This window comes from Biomphalaria glabrata, chromosome 10, assembly GCF_947242115.1.
Source record: "Biomphalaria glabrata chromosome 10, xgBioGlab47.1, whole genome shotgun sequence".
Taxonomy (NCBI): domain Eukaryota; kingdom Metazoa; phylum Mollusca; class Gastropoda; family Planorbidae; genus Biomphalaria; species Biomphalaria glabrata.
The window spans coordinates 44,530,380-44,547,998 of NC_074720.1; the positions used below are offsets into that span (position 1 = coordinate 44,530,380).

General features: G+C 34.3%; 1 long non-coding RNA gene across 10 annotated transcripts in view; it reads right to left on the bottom strand.

Annotated features, from left to right (window-relative positions):
* Positions 1 to 17,619, bottom strand: part of LOC129928807 (uncharacterized) — a 31,126-nt gene that overhangs the window by 4,658 nt on the left and 8,849 nt on the right. For 8 of the 10 annotated variants that reach the window (XR_008780285.1, XR_008780277.1, XR_008780282.1 and 5 more), the window contains exon 6: positions 14 to 73. This is a non-coding gene — a long non-coding RNA (uncharacterized LOC129928807). The remainder of the gene's footprint in view (positions 1 to 13; positions 74 to 17,619) is intronic. The other 2 variants (XR_008780283.1, XR_008780278.1) reach the window with 1 other exon arrangement.

Here is a 17,619-nt window from a genome sequence, read left to right on the forward strand (position 1 = left end):
CTTATTTCTGTACCTTGATATCTGTCAACAAAAACAACTGATACATTTGAACCTAAGGAAGAACAAAAAGAATCTGAAATATAAAGTTGTGTAACAAAAACTTGAAAGAGTTCAAGGTAACAAAACTTAATATATAGATATAAATTCCAGATATAGGCGAGAACCTAAAAAATTGGAATTTAATTTTGTAGCTTGATATCTGTTAACAAAAAATTAAACTTCAGTAAAAAGAAGTGTGATTAAACATTTCAAATATATAAATTCATATGTTGCTAATGACACTGAAAAAAAAAAGTGTTTCTGGGAGTAATAAACAGGACTACACATTTGTAAAAACACTGCAGATTATGTATAATATATAATAACCATAATCATATATATTTATTTATTTATTTATAACAGTAATCAAAACTAACATAATATAATATAGTATAATATAAAGAGAGAGAGAGAGTTGAATGAATACTTGATGTGCCCCAACAGTTAATAGGACACTTGAGGTGCCACATAAGTTAAAAAGACAAGCAGTAGTTAGGACACTTGTGGTGCCCCAACAACTGATAGGACACACATGAGGTGAACAACAGTTGGTATGATGGATGAGGTGCCCAACAATTGATAGGACAGAGTGCCCCAACAATAAGAGTTGTTAGGATGAATGAGATGCCCCATGATAGGATACTTTAGGTACCCCAACAGTTAATAGGAGACTTGTGGTGACCTAACAGTTGGTAGGAAAGAAGAGGTGCCTTACCAACTGATAGGATATTGAGGTGCCCCAACAGTTATAAGGACATTTGAGGTGCCTAAAAAGGTGCCCTACCAAACAATAGGACAAGAGGTGCCCTACAAATTGATAGGACACTAGAGGTGCTCTACCAATTGATAGGATGCTTGAGGTGCCCTACCAATTGATAGGATATTGAGGTGCCCCAACAGTTATAAGGACATTTGAGGTGCCTAAAAAGGTGTTGAAAAACTTGTGGTGCCCCAACAGCTGATTGGACAGACTTGAGGTGGACAACAGTTGGTATGATCGATGAGGTGCCTAACAATTGATAGGACATTTGGAATGCCCAAACAATTGATAGAACACTTAGAGTGCCCAAAAATAAGAATATTGAAGTGCCCAACAGTTGTTAGGATAAATGAGATGTCCCAACAAATGATAGGACATTTGAAGTGCTTCAACAATAGATACAATACCTAAGGTGCCTCTAGAGTTAAAAGGATATTTGAGGTGCCCAAACAGTCGTTAGGACACTTGTGGTGCCCCAATAACTGACAGGACACACTTGAGGTGCCCAACAGTTGGTATGATGGATGAAGTATTCCAACAATTGATGACCATATAGGTGCCCAACAGTTGGAAGGTATTGATATTTTGTTTTTTTGGCACATCAGCACAATTAAGGCTATGTCATGCCCATAATCCCTCAAGGGTTATTCCCCCTTCATAGCTCAAGAGCTAAGTTTTATACAGTTGGGTCATTAAAAACAAGATTCATTCACAGCTCAGATGGTGAAAATAGTAAACATTTACATAAATGAATAAAAATCTATTTTAAATATTACATATTCACAATTGCTTTACCCTATCACAAATCAAACACTGGTAGACAGTTGAAGGATGAATAAGTTGCCGTAAAAATTGACCAGACACTTCAGTTGCACCAACAATTAATTAGTAAATAGTATATTGAAGTTGGACAGTGATTGTAAATTTTGACACAGGCAGACAATATTTTTATGCCAATGTATATTATATATCTCATCAAGTAATAGTCAGTAATTTTGTGCAGTACAAGTATATATATTGCATTGAAGTTGAACTGTAATTGTAAAATTTAACCCAGGCAGACAGTACATTTGTGTATATTATATATCTCATTAGTAAATAGTATGTAAACACTCGTAGACAGATGAAGTCAATAATTTTATGCCAATGTATATTATATATCTCATCAAGTAATAGTCAGTAATTTTGTGCAGTACAAGTATATATATTGCATTGAAGTTGAACTGTAATTGTAAATTTTGACACAGGCAGACAGTACATTTGTGTATATTATATATCTCATTAGTAAATAGTATGTAAACACTCGTAGACAGTTGAAGGATGAAAAAGTGCCCCAAAAAATCAACCAGACACTTCAGGTGCACCAACAATTAATTAGTAAATAGTATATTGAAGTTGGACAGTGATTGTAAATTTTGACACAGGCAGACAAAATTTTTATGCCAATGTATATTATATATCTCATCAAGTAATAGTCAGTAATTTTGTGCAGTACAAGTATATATATTGCATTGAAGTTGAACTGTAATTGCAAAATTTAACCCAGGCAGACAGTACATTTGTGTATATTATATATCTCATTAGTAAATAGTATGTAAACACTCCTAGACAGATGAAGTCAATAATTTTATGCCAATGTATATTATATATCTCATCAAGTAATAGTAATTTTGTGCAGTACAAGTATATATATTGCATTGAAGTTGAACTGTAATTGTAAATTTTGACACAGGCAGACAGTACATTTGTGTATATTATATATCTCATTAGTAAATAGTATGTAAACACTCGTAGACAGTTGAAGGATGAAAAAGTGCCCCAAAAAATCAACCAGACACTTCAGGTGCACCAACAATTAATTAGTAAATAGTATATTGAAGTTGGACAGTGATTGTAAATTTTGACACAGGCAGACAATATTTTTATGCCAATGTATATTATATATCTCATCAAGTAATAGTCAGTAATTTTGTGCAGTACAAGTATATATATTGCATTGAAGTTGAACTGTAATTGTAAATTTTGACACAAGCAGACAGTACATTTGTGTATATTATATATCTCATTAGTAAATAGTATGTAAACACTCGTAGACAGTTGAAGGATGAAAAAGTGCCCCAAAAAATCAACCAGACACTTCAGTTGCACCAACAATTAATTAGTAAATAGTATATTGAAGTTGGACAGTGATTGTAAATTTTGACACAGGCAGACAATATTTTTATGCCAATGTATATTATATATCTCATCAAGTAATAGTCAGTAATTTTGTGCAGTACAAGTATATATATTGCATTGAAGTTGAACTGTAATTGTAAATTTTGACACAGGCAGACAGTACATTTGTGTATATTATATATCTCATTAGTAAATAGTATGGAAACACTCGTAGACAGATGAAGTCAATAATTTTATGCCAATGTATATTATATATCTCATCAAGTAATAGTCAGTAATTTTGTGCAGTACAAGTATATATATTGCATTGAAGTTGAACTGTAATTGTAAATTTTGACACAGGCAGACAGTACATTTGTGTATATTATATATCTCATTAGTAAATAGTATGTAAACACTCGTAGACAGTTGAAGGATGAAAAAGTGCCCCAAAAAATCAACCAGACACTTCAGGTGCACCAACAATTAATTAGTAAATAGTATATTGAAGTTGGACAGTGATTGTAAATTTTGACACAGGCAGACAAAATTTTTATGCCAATGTATATTATATATCTCATCAAGTAATAGTCAGTAATTTTGTGCAGTACAAGTATATATATTGCATTGAAGTTGAACTGTAATTGCAAAATTTAACCCAGGCAGACAGTACATTTGTGTATATTATATATCTCATTAGTAAATAGTATGTAAACACTCGTAGACAGATGAAGTCAATAATTTTATGCCAATGTATATTATATATCTCATCAAGTAATAGTAATTTTGTGCAGTACAAGTATATATATTGCATTGAAGTTGAACTGCAATTGTAAATTTTGACACAGGCAGACAGTACATTTGTGTATATTATATATCTCATTAGTAAATAGTATGTAAACACTTGTAGACAGTTGAAGGATGAAAAAGTGCAACCAGACACTTCAGGTGCACCAACAATTAATTAGTAAATAGTATATTGAAGTTGGACAGTGATTGTAAATTTTGACACAGGCAGACAATATTTTTATGCCAATGTATATTATATATCTCATCAAGTAATAGTCAGTAATTTTGTGCAGTACAAGTGTATATATTGCATTGAAGTTGAACTGTAATTGTAAAATTTAACCCAGGCAGACACTACATTTGTGTATATTATATATCTCATTAGTAAATAGTATGTAAACACTCCTAGACAGTTGAAAAATGAAAAAGGTGCCCCAAAAATTGACCAGACACTTCAGTTGCACCAACAATTAATTAGTAAATAGTATATTGAAGTTGGACAGTGATTGTAAATTTTGACACAGGCAGACAATATTTTTATGCCAATGTATATTATATATCTCATCAAGTAATAGTCAGTAATTTTGTGCAGTACAAGTATATATATTGCATTGAAGTTGAACTGTAATTGTAAATTTTGACACAGGCAGACAGTACATTTGTGTATATTATATATCTCATCAAATAATAGTAATTTTGTGCAGTACAAGTATATATATTGTATTGAAGTTGGACAGTAATTGTAAATTTGGACACAGGCAGTAATTTTGTGCTGATATATATTATATAACTCAAGTAACAGTATATATATTTATATATACATTCTATTGAAGTTGGACAGTGAAAAGATTAAGAAGCACTCTTCAAAGTGATGAGCTATATCAGTGCTAGTATTCAATGACATTACAGGAAGATAATCAGTATTGAAATATATTACTGATAATTTTGATTTTCATTTTTAATTTTTATGTTCTATATTTAGAAAGCTGTTGACAGTATTGTTCTTGTCAAAATTTGGTATCACTGATATTGTGTCCTTGTTAAATTTTGTCATTTTTCAATGTGTAAAAAAAATATATATATGATCAGAACATAAGGTTTTAGAGGTCGCAGATTTAACACTGTAGATTTTTGTGTTTAGACTATTGTTTATTTTAATGTTTACATTGTATTAATATTGTGCACAATTTCTTGGGGTCTTTAAGTCATTTTTATTTATATTTGTAAGTATATGTAGTATTTCTTGAAAATTTTCTGTCTTTTTCCTGCTGTGCTTGTTTTTTTTATATATAGACCAAATCATGCTTTTGGAACAGGATGTGCTTTAGGGTAAGAGAGTGAGGTCAATGTGTTGCTCGAATCCTCCTCAATTTAATCAAAGTTTTCAGTGCACTGAGTCATCATATCATCATTTATATAATTGTAACATTTGGTATAAACTTTGTTACATTTTTTTTTTACATTATAATATTTTATTAATTTTGTTTTCTCTTTCTATATGACAAAATAATATATTGTAAAGACATAATAATTGATTATGACATTGATTATTAGATTGTTGACAATTTAGTGTGTTATGTTAATCACAATAGTATTGGCTTGATAATATTGTCAGTGATTGTAAACTATAAAAGATATTAGATATCATTATTATCTATAAAAAAGTACAGAATGCATTGGTACATTTGATAAGTATTAATAGATACATGGATGGATATACTGAAGTAAAGAAAGTTGCTGAATTGTTTGGTCTTAAAGATGAAGAAAAGAAAGATGTTTTGACATAAATGGAAAGGAAAGAAAATCAAGTTGATATTTTAAAGAGTTGGCGAGAGCACAAAGAGAAGAGAGAAATGCAACTAGATGCTGAAAGAAATTAAAAGGAAGCAAAACCAGACAAAGAATCAGAAATTAAAAAAAAAAAACAACTGAAAAATAAAAGCTGCAATTCAAAACAAGGGAGACAAAACAGAAACTACCAAGCGTGAGCATAAAGAGAATATTTATAGGCAAAAAATGAGGGACCTTAAAGAAACTGATGAAATACTGAAGTTATTTTCAGACTATCTGTAAAACTTGCAATTACAATGAAGATACTTGTTCTAATATATTCATATGTAAACTAAGAGGCAAGACTTTGAGTGTTATTAACTCATTAATAGAGAGAACAAAGAAAGAAATGCATCCTGTTAAAAGCAATATTATTGGAATCTAGATCACCAAAGAGAAATTTATTATCAACATCAAAGACAAGAATCTAATTCTCCAAAAATATAATGTACCAAGAAATAGATAAGGAATTGGAAATCAGAATAGGTAACAAAGTAATAATGTTAATACAAATGAAGTTCCAACCTACAGTATATAATATTGAAGTAGAACTGGAATTTTTTCCAGCATATGTTAATGGTGTACTAGTGAAATATACCACAGTCACTAATGATAAACATGTTAAAACAAGATACTATAACAGGTATAACTAAGAAAATATAACAGGTATAACTAAGATAATATGACATGTAAAACTAAGGAAATATGACAGGTAAAACTAAGAAAATATGACAGGTAAAACTAAGAAAATATGATGGGTAACAGTAAGAAAATTATGCTGGCAAAACAACAAGATATCATGTCCAATAGCATTTATTGACTGCCCATGGATAACAGAAAGAATCACAGCTATGGTGATGAAAAATGTTTGTCCCCTGATTATTGCAAATATTCACTGTTACCATGTTCATCTTTCACCTCACCAAAAAAGACTGCTTTTGGCATACGTTCATCACCCATATGGAATACATGCCCTGCCCAGCATAACTGTCAGACCAAAAGAAGTCTCTCTATTTATAAGACACAGAAGAGAGCACATGGTTGCATGCGGCTTCAGGGTGAGAACGCTAGAGGTCACTTACAAAGGCAATGATAACTACTGATTGATGATAGAACTACTCCTGGCTACTCTCCATTTGAATTGATAATTGGATGCAATCCAAAGAGTCCTTTAACAATATTTTTTTAAAAGTTAATTGGAGGCTATATGTTATTAAAGAATGAATTTGAATTTGTAAATAAAGTAAGAGAAAACAGTTATTTTACTTCTAAAGTAGCAAGAGCTAATTCAGATAAGCAATGAAGAAGACAAAGGAACATAAAAAGTTAACACTGCAACATGAGAAGGCTGATAGAAGATTAAGTTTTTGTGTGGTTGGATTACTGGAAAAAATTAAAAGATCTGAAATGGAACTTTATAATTATAAAAAAAAAATATGAAATGGAACTTTATAATTATAAAAAAAAAAAAAGTCAATTATATGATCAATATTCATGTCGATGGAAATGTGGTTCCAAGTTATGATGATGCTTTGTCCAAGGCATTGTAGCACGTGAAAAAAGCAAAACAAGAAAAAGGATGTGCACTGCTGGGTTGTCTACAAATGCACACAGACATAACCAACTATTTTGTCTTGGATCAACAATTCAATTGATGACTATTAATACATCTAGTCCTCAGCTAAAAATCCTCATGTTTAAAACATAATACAATATCCTTTCCTATAAGTACAAAGATGGCCACCGAGACCGATCTTCTTTGAAAAAGTCCTCAACTACATCCTTTTAACATGAAGATGGCTAAAGAGCCCAGTCTTCACTTTTAAAATTCCTACGTTAATCATTCCTATGAACACGAAGATGGCTAAGGAGTCCAGTCTTCGCTTTTAAAATTCCTCCATTAATCATTCCTATAAACACGAAGATGGCTAAGGAGTCCAGTCTTCGATTTTAAAAGTCCTCCATTAATCCTTCCTATGAACACGAAGATGGCTAAAGAGTCCAGTCTTCGCTTTTGAAAAGTCCTAAGCTAAACATAGTAAAGTCATCAATTAAATGTGTTTTCTCCGCAACTATTTAGTTGGTCTGCAAGTACAAATGTTGATTAGTGTGCGTTGCATCACGAGCGGCGATATTTCCTTTGATGGACAGGTTCTTATGTTCCTTGAGTGTGACTTAATTATTGTTACAAACCTTCCATCGGAATATAAATGAAGACGTCTAACACAGTTATACATCCTTATGAATTTCTTTTTTAAGCACTCAAAGAATGATTTCACTGGGAATCGCAAATACATTTTGATCACCACATTAAGTGCAGAGATGAAAAATCTGCGAATTATCACATATTTGTACACAAACGTTTGTAGATATCCTCATCACAATTAAATAGAGATGTTTCGAAACATCACTGGTTACATCGCTTCACAATGTCTCAGTGGATGAGAGATGAGCGTGATACAAACGACACAAATCCCAACTGTTCCTGCACAATCATATACATCTGATGGCTTCTATTTTCATCCTTTTTTTTTTAACATTTGTTTTGCAAACGTGCATCAGTTGAATAGCTGGAGCCCAATAAAAAGTTTCAGGCTTGCATTTTCGGCTGACTCCTGTTTTGAGCTTGTCGACCGACAACTTCATTTTGATGAACTGACTGTAACAATATTTTTGATGACGTCGTGTTCAAGCTATTGAAGGTGGTCTACAAGCATCCGGTTTGAGGGCTGAATCAGCCTCACAAACTTCGCACTCAACTAATGTCGAGTGAGTTGAATCAGCCTCAAAGCTTGCACTCAACTAATTATGTCCCAACTATTATTCAACTGAACTGAAATAACCGGTTATTTCACAAACTCATTCTTCTATGATATTTTTATAATGCCTTTAAACATTCCAAGTTATGATGATGCTTTGTCCAAGGCATTGTAGCACGTGAAAAAAGCAAAACAAGAAAAAGGATGTGCACTGCTGGGTTGTCTACAAATGCACACAGACATAACCAACTATTTTGTCTTGGATCAACAATTCAATTGATGACTATTAATACATCTAGTCCTCAGCTAAAAATCCTCATGTTTAAAACATAATACAATATCCTTTCCTATAAGTACAAAGATGGCCACCGAGACCGATCTTCTTTGAAAAAGTCCTCAACTACATCCTTTTAACATGAAGATGGCTAAAGAGCCCAGTCTTCACTTTTAAAATTCCTCCATTAATCATTCCTATAAACACGAAGATGGCTAAGGAGTCCAGTCTTCGATTTTAAAAGTCCTCCATTAATCCTTCCTATGAACACGAAGATGGCTAAAGAGTCCAGTCTTCGCTTTTGAAAAGTCCTAAGCTAAACATAGTAAAGTCATCAATTAAATGTGTTTTCTCCGCAACTATTTAGTTGGTCTGCAAGTACAAATGTTGATTAGTGTGCGTTGCATCACGAGCGGCGATATTTCCTTTGATGGACAGGTTCTTATGTTCCTTGAGTGTGACTTAATTATTGTTACAAACCTTCCATCGGAATATAAATGAAGACGTCTAACACAGTTATACATCCTTATGAATTTCTTTTTTAAGCACTCAAAGAATGATTTCACTGGGAATCGCAAATACATTTTGATCACCACATTAAGTGCAGAGATGAAAAATCTGCGAATTATCACATATTTGTACACAAACGTTTGTAGATATCCTCATCACAATTAAATAGAGATGTTTCGAAACATCACTGGTTACATCGCTTCACAATGTCTCAGTGGATGAGAGATGAGCGTGATACAAACGACACAAATCCCAACTGTTCCTGCACAATCATATACATCTGATGGCTTCTATTTTCATCCTTTTTTTTTTAACATTTGTTTTGCAAACGTGCATCAGTTGAATAGCTGGAGCCCAATAAAAAGTTTCAGGCTTGCATTTTCGGCTGACTCCTGTTTTGAGCTTGTCGACCGACAACTTCATTTTGATGAACTGACTGTAACAATATTTTTGATGACGTCGTGTTCAAGCTATTGAAGGTGGTCTACAAGCATCCGGTTTGAGGGCTGAATCAGCCTCACAAACTTCGCACTCAACTAATGTCGAGTGAGTTGAATCAGCCTCAAAGCTTGCACTCAACTAATTATGTCCCAACTATTATTCAACTGAACTGAAATAACCGGTTATTTCACAAACTCATTCTTCTATGATATTTTTATAATGCCTTTAAACATTCCAAGTTATGATGATGCTTTGTCCAAGGCATTGTAGCACGTGAAAAAAGCAAAACAAGAAAAAGGATGTGCACTGCTGGGTTGTCTACAAATGCACACAGACATAACCAACTATTTTGTCTTGGATCAACAATTCAATTGATGACTATTAATACATCTAGTCCTCAGCTAAAAATCCTCATGTTTAAAACATAATACAATATCCTTTCCTATAAGTACAAAGATGGCCACCGAGACCGATCTTCTTTGAAAAAGTCCTCAACTACATCCTTTTAACATGAAGATGGCTAAAGAGCCCAGTCTTCACTTTTAAAATTCCTACGTTAATTATTCCTATGAACACGAAGATGGCTAAGGAGTCCAGTCTTCGCTTTTAAAATTCATCCATTAATCATTCCTATAAACACGAAGATGGCTAAGGAGTCCAGTCTTCGATTTTAAAAGTCCTCCATTAATCCTTCCTATGAACACGAAGATGGCTAAAGAGTCCAGTCTTCGCTTTTGAAAAGTCCTAAGCTAAACATAGTAAAGTCATCAATTAAATGTGTTTTCTCCGCAACTATTTAGTTGGTCTGCAAGTACAAATGTTGATTAGTGTGCGTTGCATCACGAGCGGCGATATTTCCTTTGATGGACAGGTTCTTATGTTCCTTGAGTGTGACTTAATTATTGTTACAAACCTTCCATCGGAATATAAATGAAGACGTCTAACACAGTTATACATCCTTATGAATTTCTTTTTTAAGCACTCAAAGAATGATTTCACTGGGAATCGCAAATACATTTTGATCACCACATTAAGTGCAGAGATGAAAAATCTGCGAATTATCACATATTTGTACACAAACGTTTGTAGATATCCTCATCACAATTAAATAGAGATGTTTCGAAACATCACTGGTTACATCGCTTCACAATGTCTCAGTGGATGAGAGATGAGCGTGATACAAACGACACAAATCCCAACTGTTCCTGCACAATCATATACATCTGATGGCTTCTATTTTCATCCTTTTTTTTTTAACATTTGTTTTGCAAACGTGCATCAGTTGAATAGCTGGAGCCCAATAAAAAGTTTCAGGCTTGCATTTTCGGCTGACTCCTGTTTTGAGCTTGTCGACCGACAACTTCATTTTGATGAACTGACTGTAACAATATTTTTGATGACGTCGTGTTCAAGCTATTGAAGGTGGTCTACAAGCATCCGGTTTGAGGGCTGAATCAGCCTCACAAACTTCGCACTCAACTAATGTCGAGTGAGTTGAATCAGCCTCAAAGCTTGCACTCAACTAATTATGTCCCAACTATTATTCAACTGAACTGAAATAACCGGTTATTTCACAAACTCATTCTTCTATGATATTTTTATAATGCCTTTAAACATTCCAAGTTATGATGATGCTTTGTCCAAGGCATTGTAGCACGTGAAAAAAGCAAAACAAGAAAAAGGATGTGCACTGCTGGGTTGTCTACAAATGCACACAGACATAACCAACTATTTTGTCTTGGATCAACAATTCAATTGATGACTATTAATACATCTAGTCCTCAGCTAAAAATCCTCATGTTTAAAACATAATACAATATCCTTTCCTATAAGTACAAAGATGGCCACCGAGACCGATCTTCTTTGAAAAAGTCCTCAACTACATCCTTTTAACATGAAGATGGCTAAAGAGCCCAGTCTTCACTTTTAAAATTCCTACGTTAATTATTCCTATGAACACGAAGATGGCTAAGGAGTCCAGTCTTCGCTTTTAAAATTCATCCATTAATCATTCCTATAAACACGAAGATGGCTAAGGAGTCCAGTCTTCGATTTTAAAAGTCCTCCATTAATCCTTCCTATGAACACGAAGATGGCTAAAGAGTCCAGTCTTCGCTTTTGAAAAGTCCTAAGCTAAACATAGTAAAGTCATCAATTAAATGTGTTTTCTCCGCAACTATTTAGTTGGTCTGCAAGTACAAATGTTGATTAGTGTGCGTTGCATCACGAGCGGCGATATTTCCTTTGATGGACAGGTTCTTATGTTCCTTGAGTGTGACTTAATTATTGTTACAAACCTTCCATCGGAATATAAATGAAGACGTCTAACACAGTTATACATCCTTATGAATTTCTTTTTTAAGCACTCAAAGAATGATTTCACTGGGAATCGCAAATACATTTTGATCACCACATTAAGTGCAGAGATGAAAAATCTGCGAATTATCACATATTTGTACACAAACGTTTGTAGATATCCTCATCACAATTAAATAGAGATGTTTCGAAACATCACTGGTTACATCGCTTCACAATGTCTCAGTGGATGAGAGATGAGCGTGATACAAACGACACAAATCCCAACTGTTCCTGCACAATCATATACATCTGATGGCTTCTATTTTCATCCTTTTTTTTTTAACATTTGTTTTGCAAACGTGCATCAGTTGAATAGCTGGAGCCCAATAAAAAGTTTCAGGCTTGCATTTTCGGCTGACTCCTGTTTTGAGCTTGTCGACCGACAACTTCATTTTGATGAACTGACTGTAACAATATTTTTGATGACGTCGTGTTCAAGCTATTGAAGGTGGTCTACAAGCATCCGGTTTGAGGGCTGAATCAGCCTCACAAACTTCGCACTCAACTAATGTCGAGTGAGTTGAATCAGCCTCAAAGCTTGCACTCAACTAATTATGTCCCAACTATTATTCAACTGAACTGAAATAACCGGTTATTTCACAAACTCATTCTTCTATGATATTTTTATAATGCCTTTAAACATTCCAAGTTATGATGATGCTTTGTCCAAGGCATTGTAGCACGTGAAAAAAGCAAAACAAGAAAAAGGATGTGCACTGCTGGGTTGTCTACAAATGCACACAGACATAACCAACTATTTTGTCTTGGATCAACAATTCAATTGATGACTATTAATACATCTAGTCCTCAGCTAAAAATCCTCATGTTTAAAACATAATACAATATCCTTTCCTATAAGTACAAAGATGGCCACCGAGACCGATCTTCTTTGAAAAAGTCCTCAACTACATCCTTTTAACATGAAGATGGCTAAAGAGCCCAGTCTTCACTTTTAAAATTCCTACGTTAATTATTCCTATGAACACGAAGATGGCTAAGGAGTCCAGTCTTCGCTTTTAAAATTCATCCATTAATCATTCCTATAAACACGAAGATGGCTAAGGAGTCCAGTCTTCGATTTTAAAAGTCCTCCATTAATCCTTCCTATGAACACGAAGATGGCTAAAGAGTCCAGTCTTCGCTTTTGAAAAGTCCTAAGCTAAACATAGTAAAGTCATCAATTAAATGTGTTTTCTCCGCAACTATTTAGTTGGTCTGCAAGTACAAATGTTGATTAGTGTGCGTTGCATCACGAGCGGCGATATTTCCTTTGATGGACAGGTTCTTATGTTCCTTGAGTGTGACTTAATTATTGTTACAAACCTTCCATCGGAATATAAATGAAGACGTCTAACACAGTTATACATCCTTATGAATTTCTTTTTTAAGCACTCAAAGAATGATTTCACTGGGAATCGCAAATACATTTTGATCACCACATTAAGTGCAGAGATGAAAAATCTGCGAATTATCACATATTTGTACACAAACGTTTGTAGATATCCTCATCACAATTAAATAGAGATGTTTCGAAACATCACTGGTTACATCGCTTCACAATGTCTCAGTGGATGAGAGATGAGCGTGATACAAACGACACAAATCCCAACTGTTCCTGCACAATCATATACATCTGATGGCTTCTATTTTCATCCTTTTTTTTTTAACATTTGTTTTGCAAACGTGCATCAGTTGAATAGCTGGAGCCCAATAAAAAGTTTCAGGCTTGCATTTTCGGCTGACTCCTGTTTTGAGCTTGTCGACCGACAACTTCATTTTGATGAACTGACTGTAACAATATTTTTGATGACGTCGTGTTCAAGCTATTGAAGGTGGTCTACAAGCATCCGGTTTGAGGGCTGAATCAGCCTCACAAACTTCGCACTCAACTAATGTCGAGTGAGTTGAATCAGCCTCAAAGCTTGCACTCAACTAATTATGTCCCAACTATTATTCAACTGAACTGAAATAACCGGTTATTTCACAAACTCATTCTTCTATGATATTTTTATAATGCCTTTAAACATTCCAAGTTATGATGATGCTTTGTCCAAGGCATTGTAGCACGTGAAAAAAGCAAAACAAGAAAAAGGATGTGCACTGCTGGGTTGTCTACAAATGCACACAGACATAACCAACTATTTTGTCTTGGATCAACAATTCAATTGATGACTATTAATACATCTAGTCCTCAGCTAAAAATCCTCATGTTTAAAACATAATACAATATCCTTTCCTATAAGTACAAAGATGGCCACCGAGACCGATCTTCTTTGAAAAAGTCCTCAACTACATCCTTTTAACATGAAGATGGCTAAAGAGCCCAGTCTTCGCTTTTAAAATTCATCCATTAATCATTCCTATAAACACGAAGATGGCTAAGGAGTCCAGTCTTCGATTTTAAAAGTCCTCCATTAATCCTTCCTATGAACACGAAGATGGCTAAAGAGTCCAGTCTTCGCTTTTGAAAAGTCCTAAGCTAAACATAGTAAAGTCATCAATTAAATGTGTTTTCTCCGCAACTATTTAGTTGGTCTGCAAGTACAAATGTTGATTAGTGTGCGTTGCATCACGAGCGGCGATATTTCCTTTGATGGACAGGTTCTTATGTTCCTTGAGTGTGACTTAATTATTGTTACAAACCTTCCATCGGAATATAAATGAAGACGTCTAACACAGTTATACATCCTTATGAATTTCTTTTTTAAGCACTCAAAGAATGATTTCACTGGGAATCGCAAATACATTTTGATCACCACATTAAGTGCAGAGATGAAAAATCTGCGAATTATCACATATTTGTACACAAACGTTTGTAGATATCCTCATCACAATTAAATAGAGATGTTTCGAAACATCACTGGTTACATCGCTTCACAATGTCTCAGTGGATGAGAGATGAGCGTGATACAAACGACACAAATCCCAACTGTTCCTGCACAATCATATACATCTGATGGCTTCTATTTTCATCCTTTTTTTTTTAACATTTGTTTTGCAAACGTGCATCAGTTGAATAGCTGGAGCCCAATAAAAAGTTTCAGGCTTGCATTTTCGGCTGACTCCTGTTTTGAGCTTGTCGACCGACAACTTCATTTTGATGAACTGACTGTAACAATATTTTTGATGACGTCGTGTTCAAGCTATTGAAGGTGGTCTACAAGCATCCGGTTTGAGGGCTGAATCAGCCTCACAAACTTCGCACTCAACTAATGTCGAGTGAGTTGAATCAGCCTCAAAGCTTGCACTCAACTAATTATGTCCCAACTATTATTCAACTGAACTGAAATAACCGGTTATTTCACAAACTCATTCTTCTATGATATTTTTATAATGCCTTTAAACATTCCAAGTTATGATGATGCTTTGTCCAAGGCATTGTAGCACGTGAAAAAAGCAAAACAAGAAAAAGGATGTGCACTGCTGGGTTGTCTACAAATGCACACAGACATAACCAACTATTTTGTCTTGGATCAACAATTCAATTGATGACTATTAATACATCTAGTCCTCAGCTAAAAATCCTCATGTTTAAAACATAATACAATATCCTTTCCTATAAGTACAAAGATGGCCACCGAGACCGATCTTCTTTGAAAAAGTCCTCAACTACATCCTTTTAACATGAAGATGGCTAAAGAGCCCAGTCTTCACTTTTAAAATTCCTACGTTAATTATTCCTATGAACACGAAGATGGCTAAGGAGTCCAGTCTTCGCTTTTAAAATTCATCCATTAATCATTCCTATAAACACGAAGATGGCTAAGGAGTCCAGTCTTCGATTTTAAAAGTCCTCCATTAATCCTTCCTATGAACACGAAGATGGCTAAAGAGTCCAGTCTTCGCTTTTGAAAAGTCCTAAGCTAAACATAGTAAAGTCATCAATTAAATGTGTTTTCTCCGCAACTATTTAGTTGGTCTGCAAGTACAAATGTTGATTAGTGTGCGTTGCATCACGAGCGGCGATATTTCCTTTGATGGACAGGTTCTTATGTTCCTTGAGTGTGACTTAATTATTGTTACAAACCTTCCATCGGAATATAAATGAAGACGTCTAACACAGTTATACATCCTTATGAATTTCTTTTTTAAGCACTCAAAGAATGATTTCACTGGGAATCGCAAATACATTTTGATCACCACATTAAGTGCAGAGATGAAAAATCTGCGAATTATCACATATTTGTACACAAACGTTTGTAGATATCCTCATCACAATTAAATAGAGATGTTTCGAAACATCACTGGTTACATCGCTTCACAATGTCTCAGTGGATGAGAGATGAGCGTGATACAAACGACACAAATCCCAACTGTTCCTGCACAATCATATACATCTGATGGCTTCTATTTTCATCCTTTTTTTTTTAACATTTGTTTTGCAAACGTGCATCAGTTGAATAGCTGGAGCCCAATAAAAAGTTTCAGGCTTGCATTTTCGGCTGACTCCTGTTTTGAGCTTGTCGACCGACAACTTCATTTTGATGAACTGACTGTAACAATATTTTTGATGACGTCGTGTTCAAGCTATTGAAGGTGGTCTACAAGCATCCGGTTTGAGAGCTGAATCAGCCTCACAAACTTCGCACTCAACTAATGTCGAGTGAGTTGAATCAGCCTCAAAGCTTGCACTCAACTAATTATGTCCCAACTATTATTCAACTGAACTGAAATAACCGGTTATTTCACAAACTCATTCTTCTATGATATTTTTATAATGCCTTTAAACATTCCAAGTTATGATGATGCTTTGTCCAAGGCATTGTAGCACGTGAAAAAAGCAAAACAAGAAAAAGGATGTGCACTGCTGGGTTGTCTACAAATGCACACAGACATAACCAACTATTTTGTCTTGGATCAACAATTCAATTGATGACTATTAATACATCTAGTCCTCAGCTAAAAATCCTCATGTTTAAAACATAATACAATATCCTTTCCTATAAGTACAAAGATGGCCACCGAGACCGATCTTCTTTGAAAAAGTCCTCAACTACATCCTTTTAACATGAAGATGGCTAAAGAGCCCAGTCTTCACTTTTAAAATTCCTACGTTAATTATTCCTATGAACACGAAGATGGCTAAGGAGTCCAGTCTTCGCTTTTAAAATTCATCCATTAATCATTCCTATAAACACGAAGATGGCTAAGGAGTCCAGTCTTCGATTTTAAAAGTCCTCCATTAATCCTTCCTATGAACACGAAGATGGCTAAAGAGTCCAGTCTTCGCTTTTGAAAAGTCCTAAGCTAAACATAGTAAAGTCATCAATTAAATGTGTTTTCTCCGCAACTATTTAGTTGGTCTGCAAGTACAAATGTTGATTAGTGTGCGTTGCATCACGAGCGGCGATATTTCCTTTGATGGACAGGTTCTTATGTTCCTTGAGTGTGACTTAATTATTGTTACAAACCTTCCATCGGAATATAAATGAAGACGTCTAACACAGTTATACATCCTTATGAATTTCTTTTTTAAGCACTCAAAGAATGATTTCACTGGGAATCGCAAATACATTTTGATCACCACATTAAGTGCAGAGATGAAAAATCTGCGAATTATCACATATTTGTACACAAACGTTTGTAGATATCCTCATCACAATTAAATAGAGATGTTTCGAAACATCACTGGTTACATCGCTTCACAATGTCTCAGTGGATGAGAGATGAGCGTGATACAAACGACACAAATCCCAACTGTT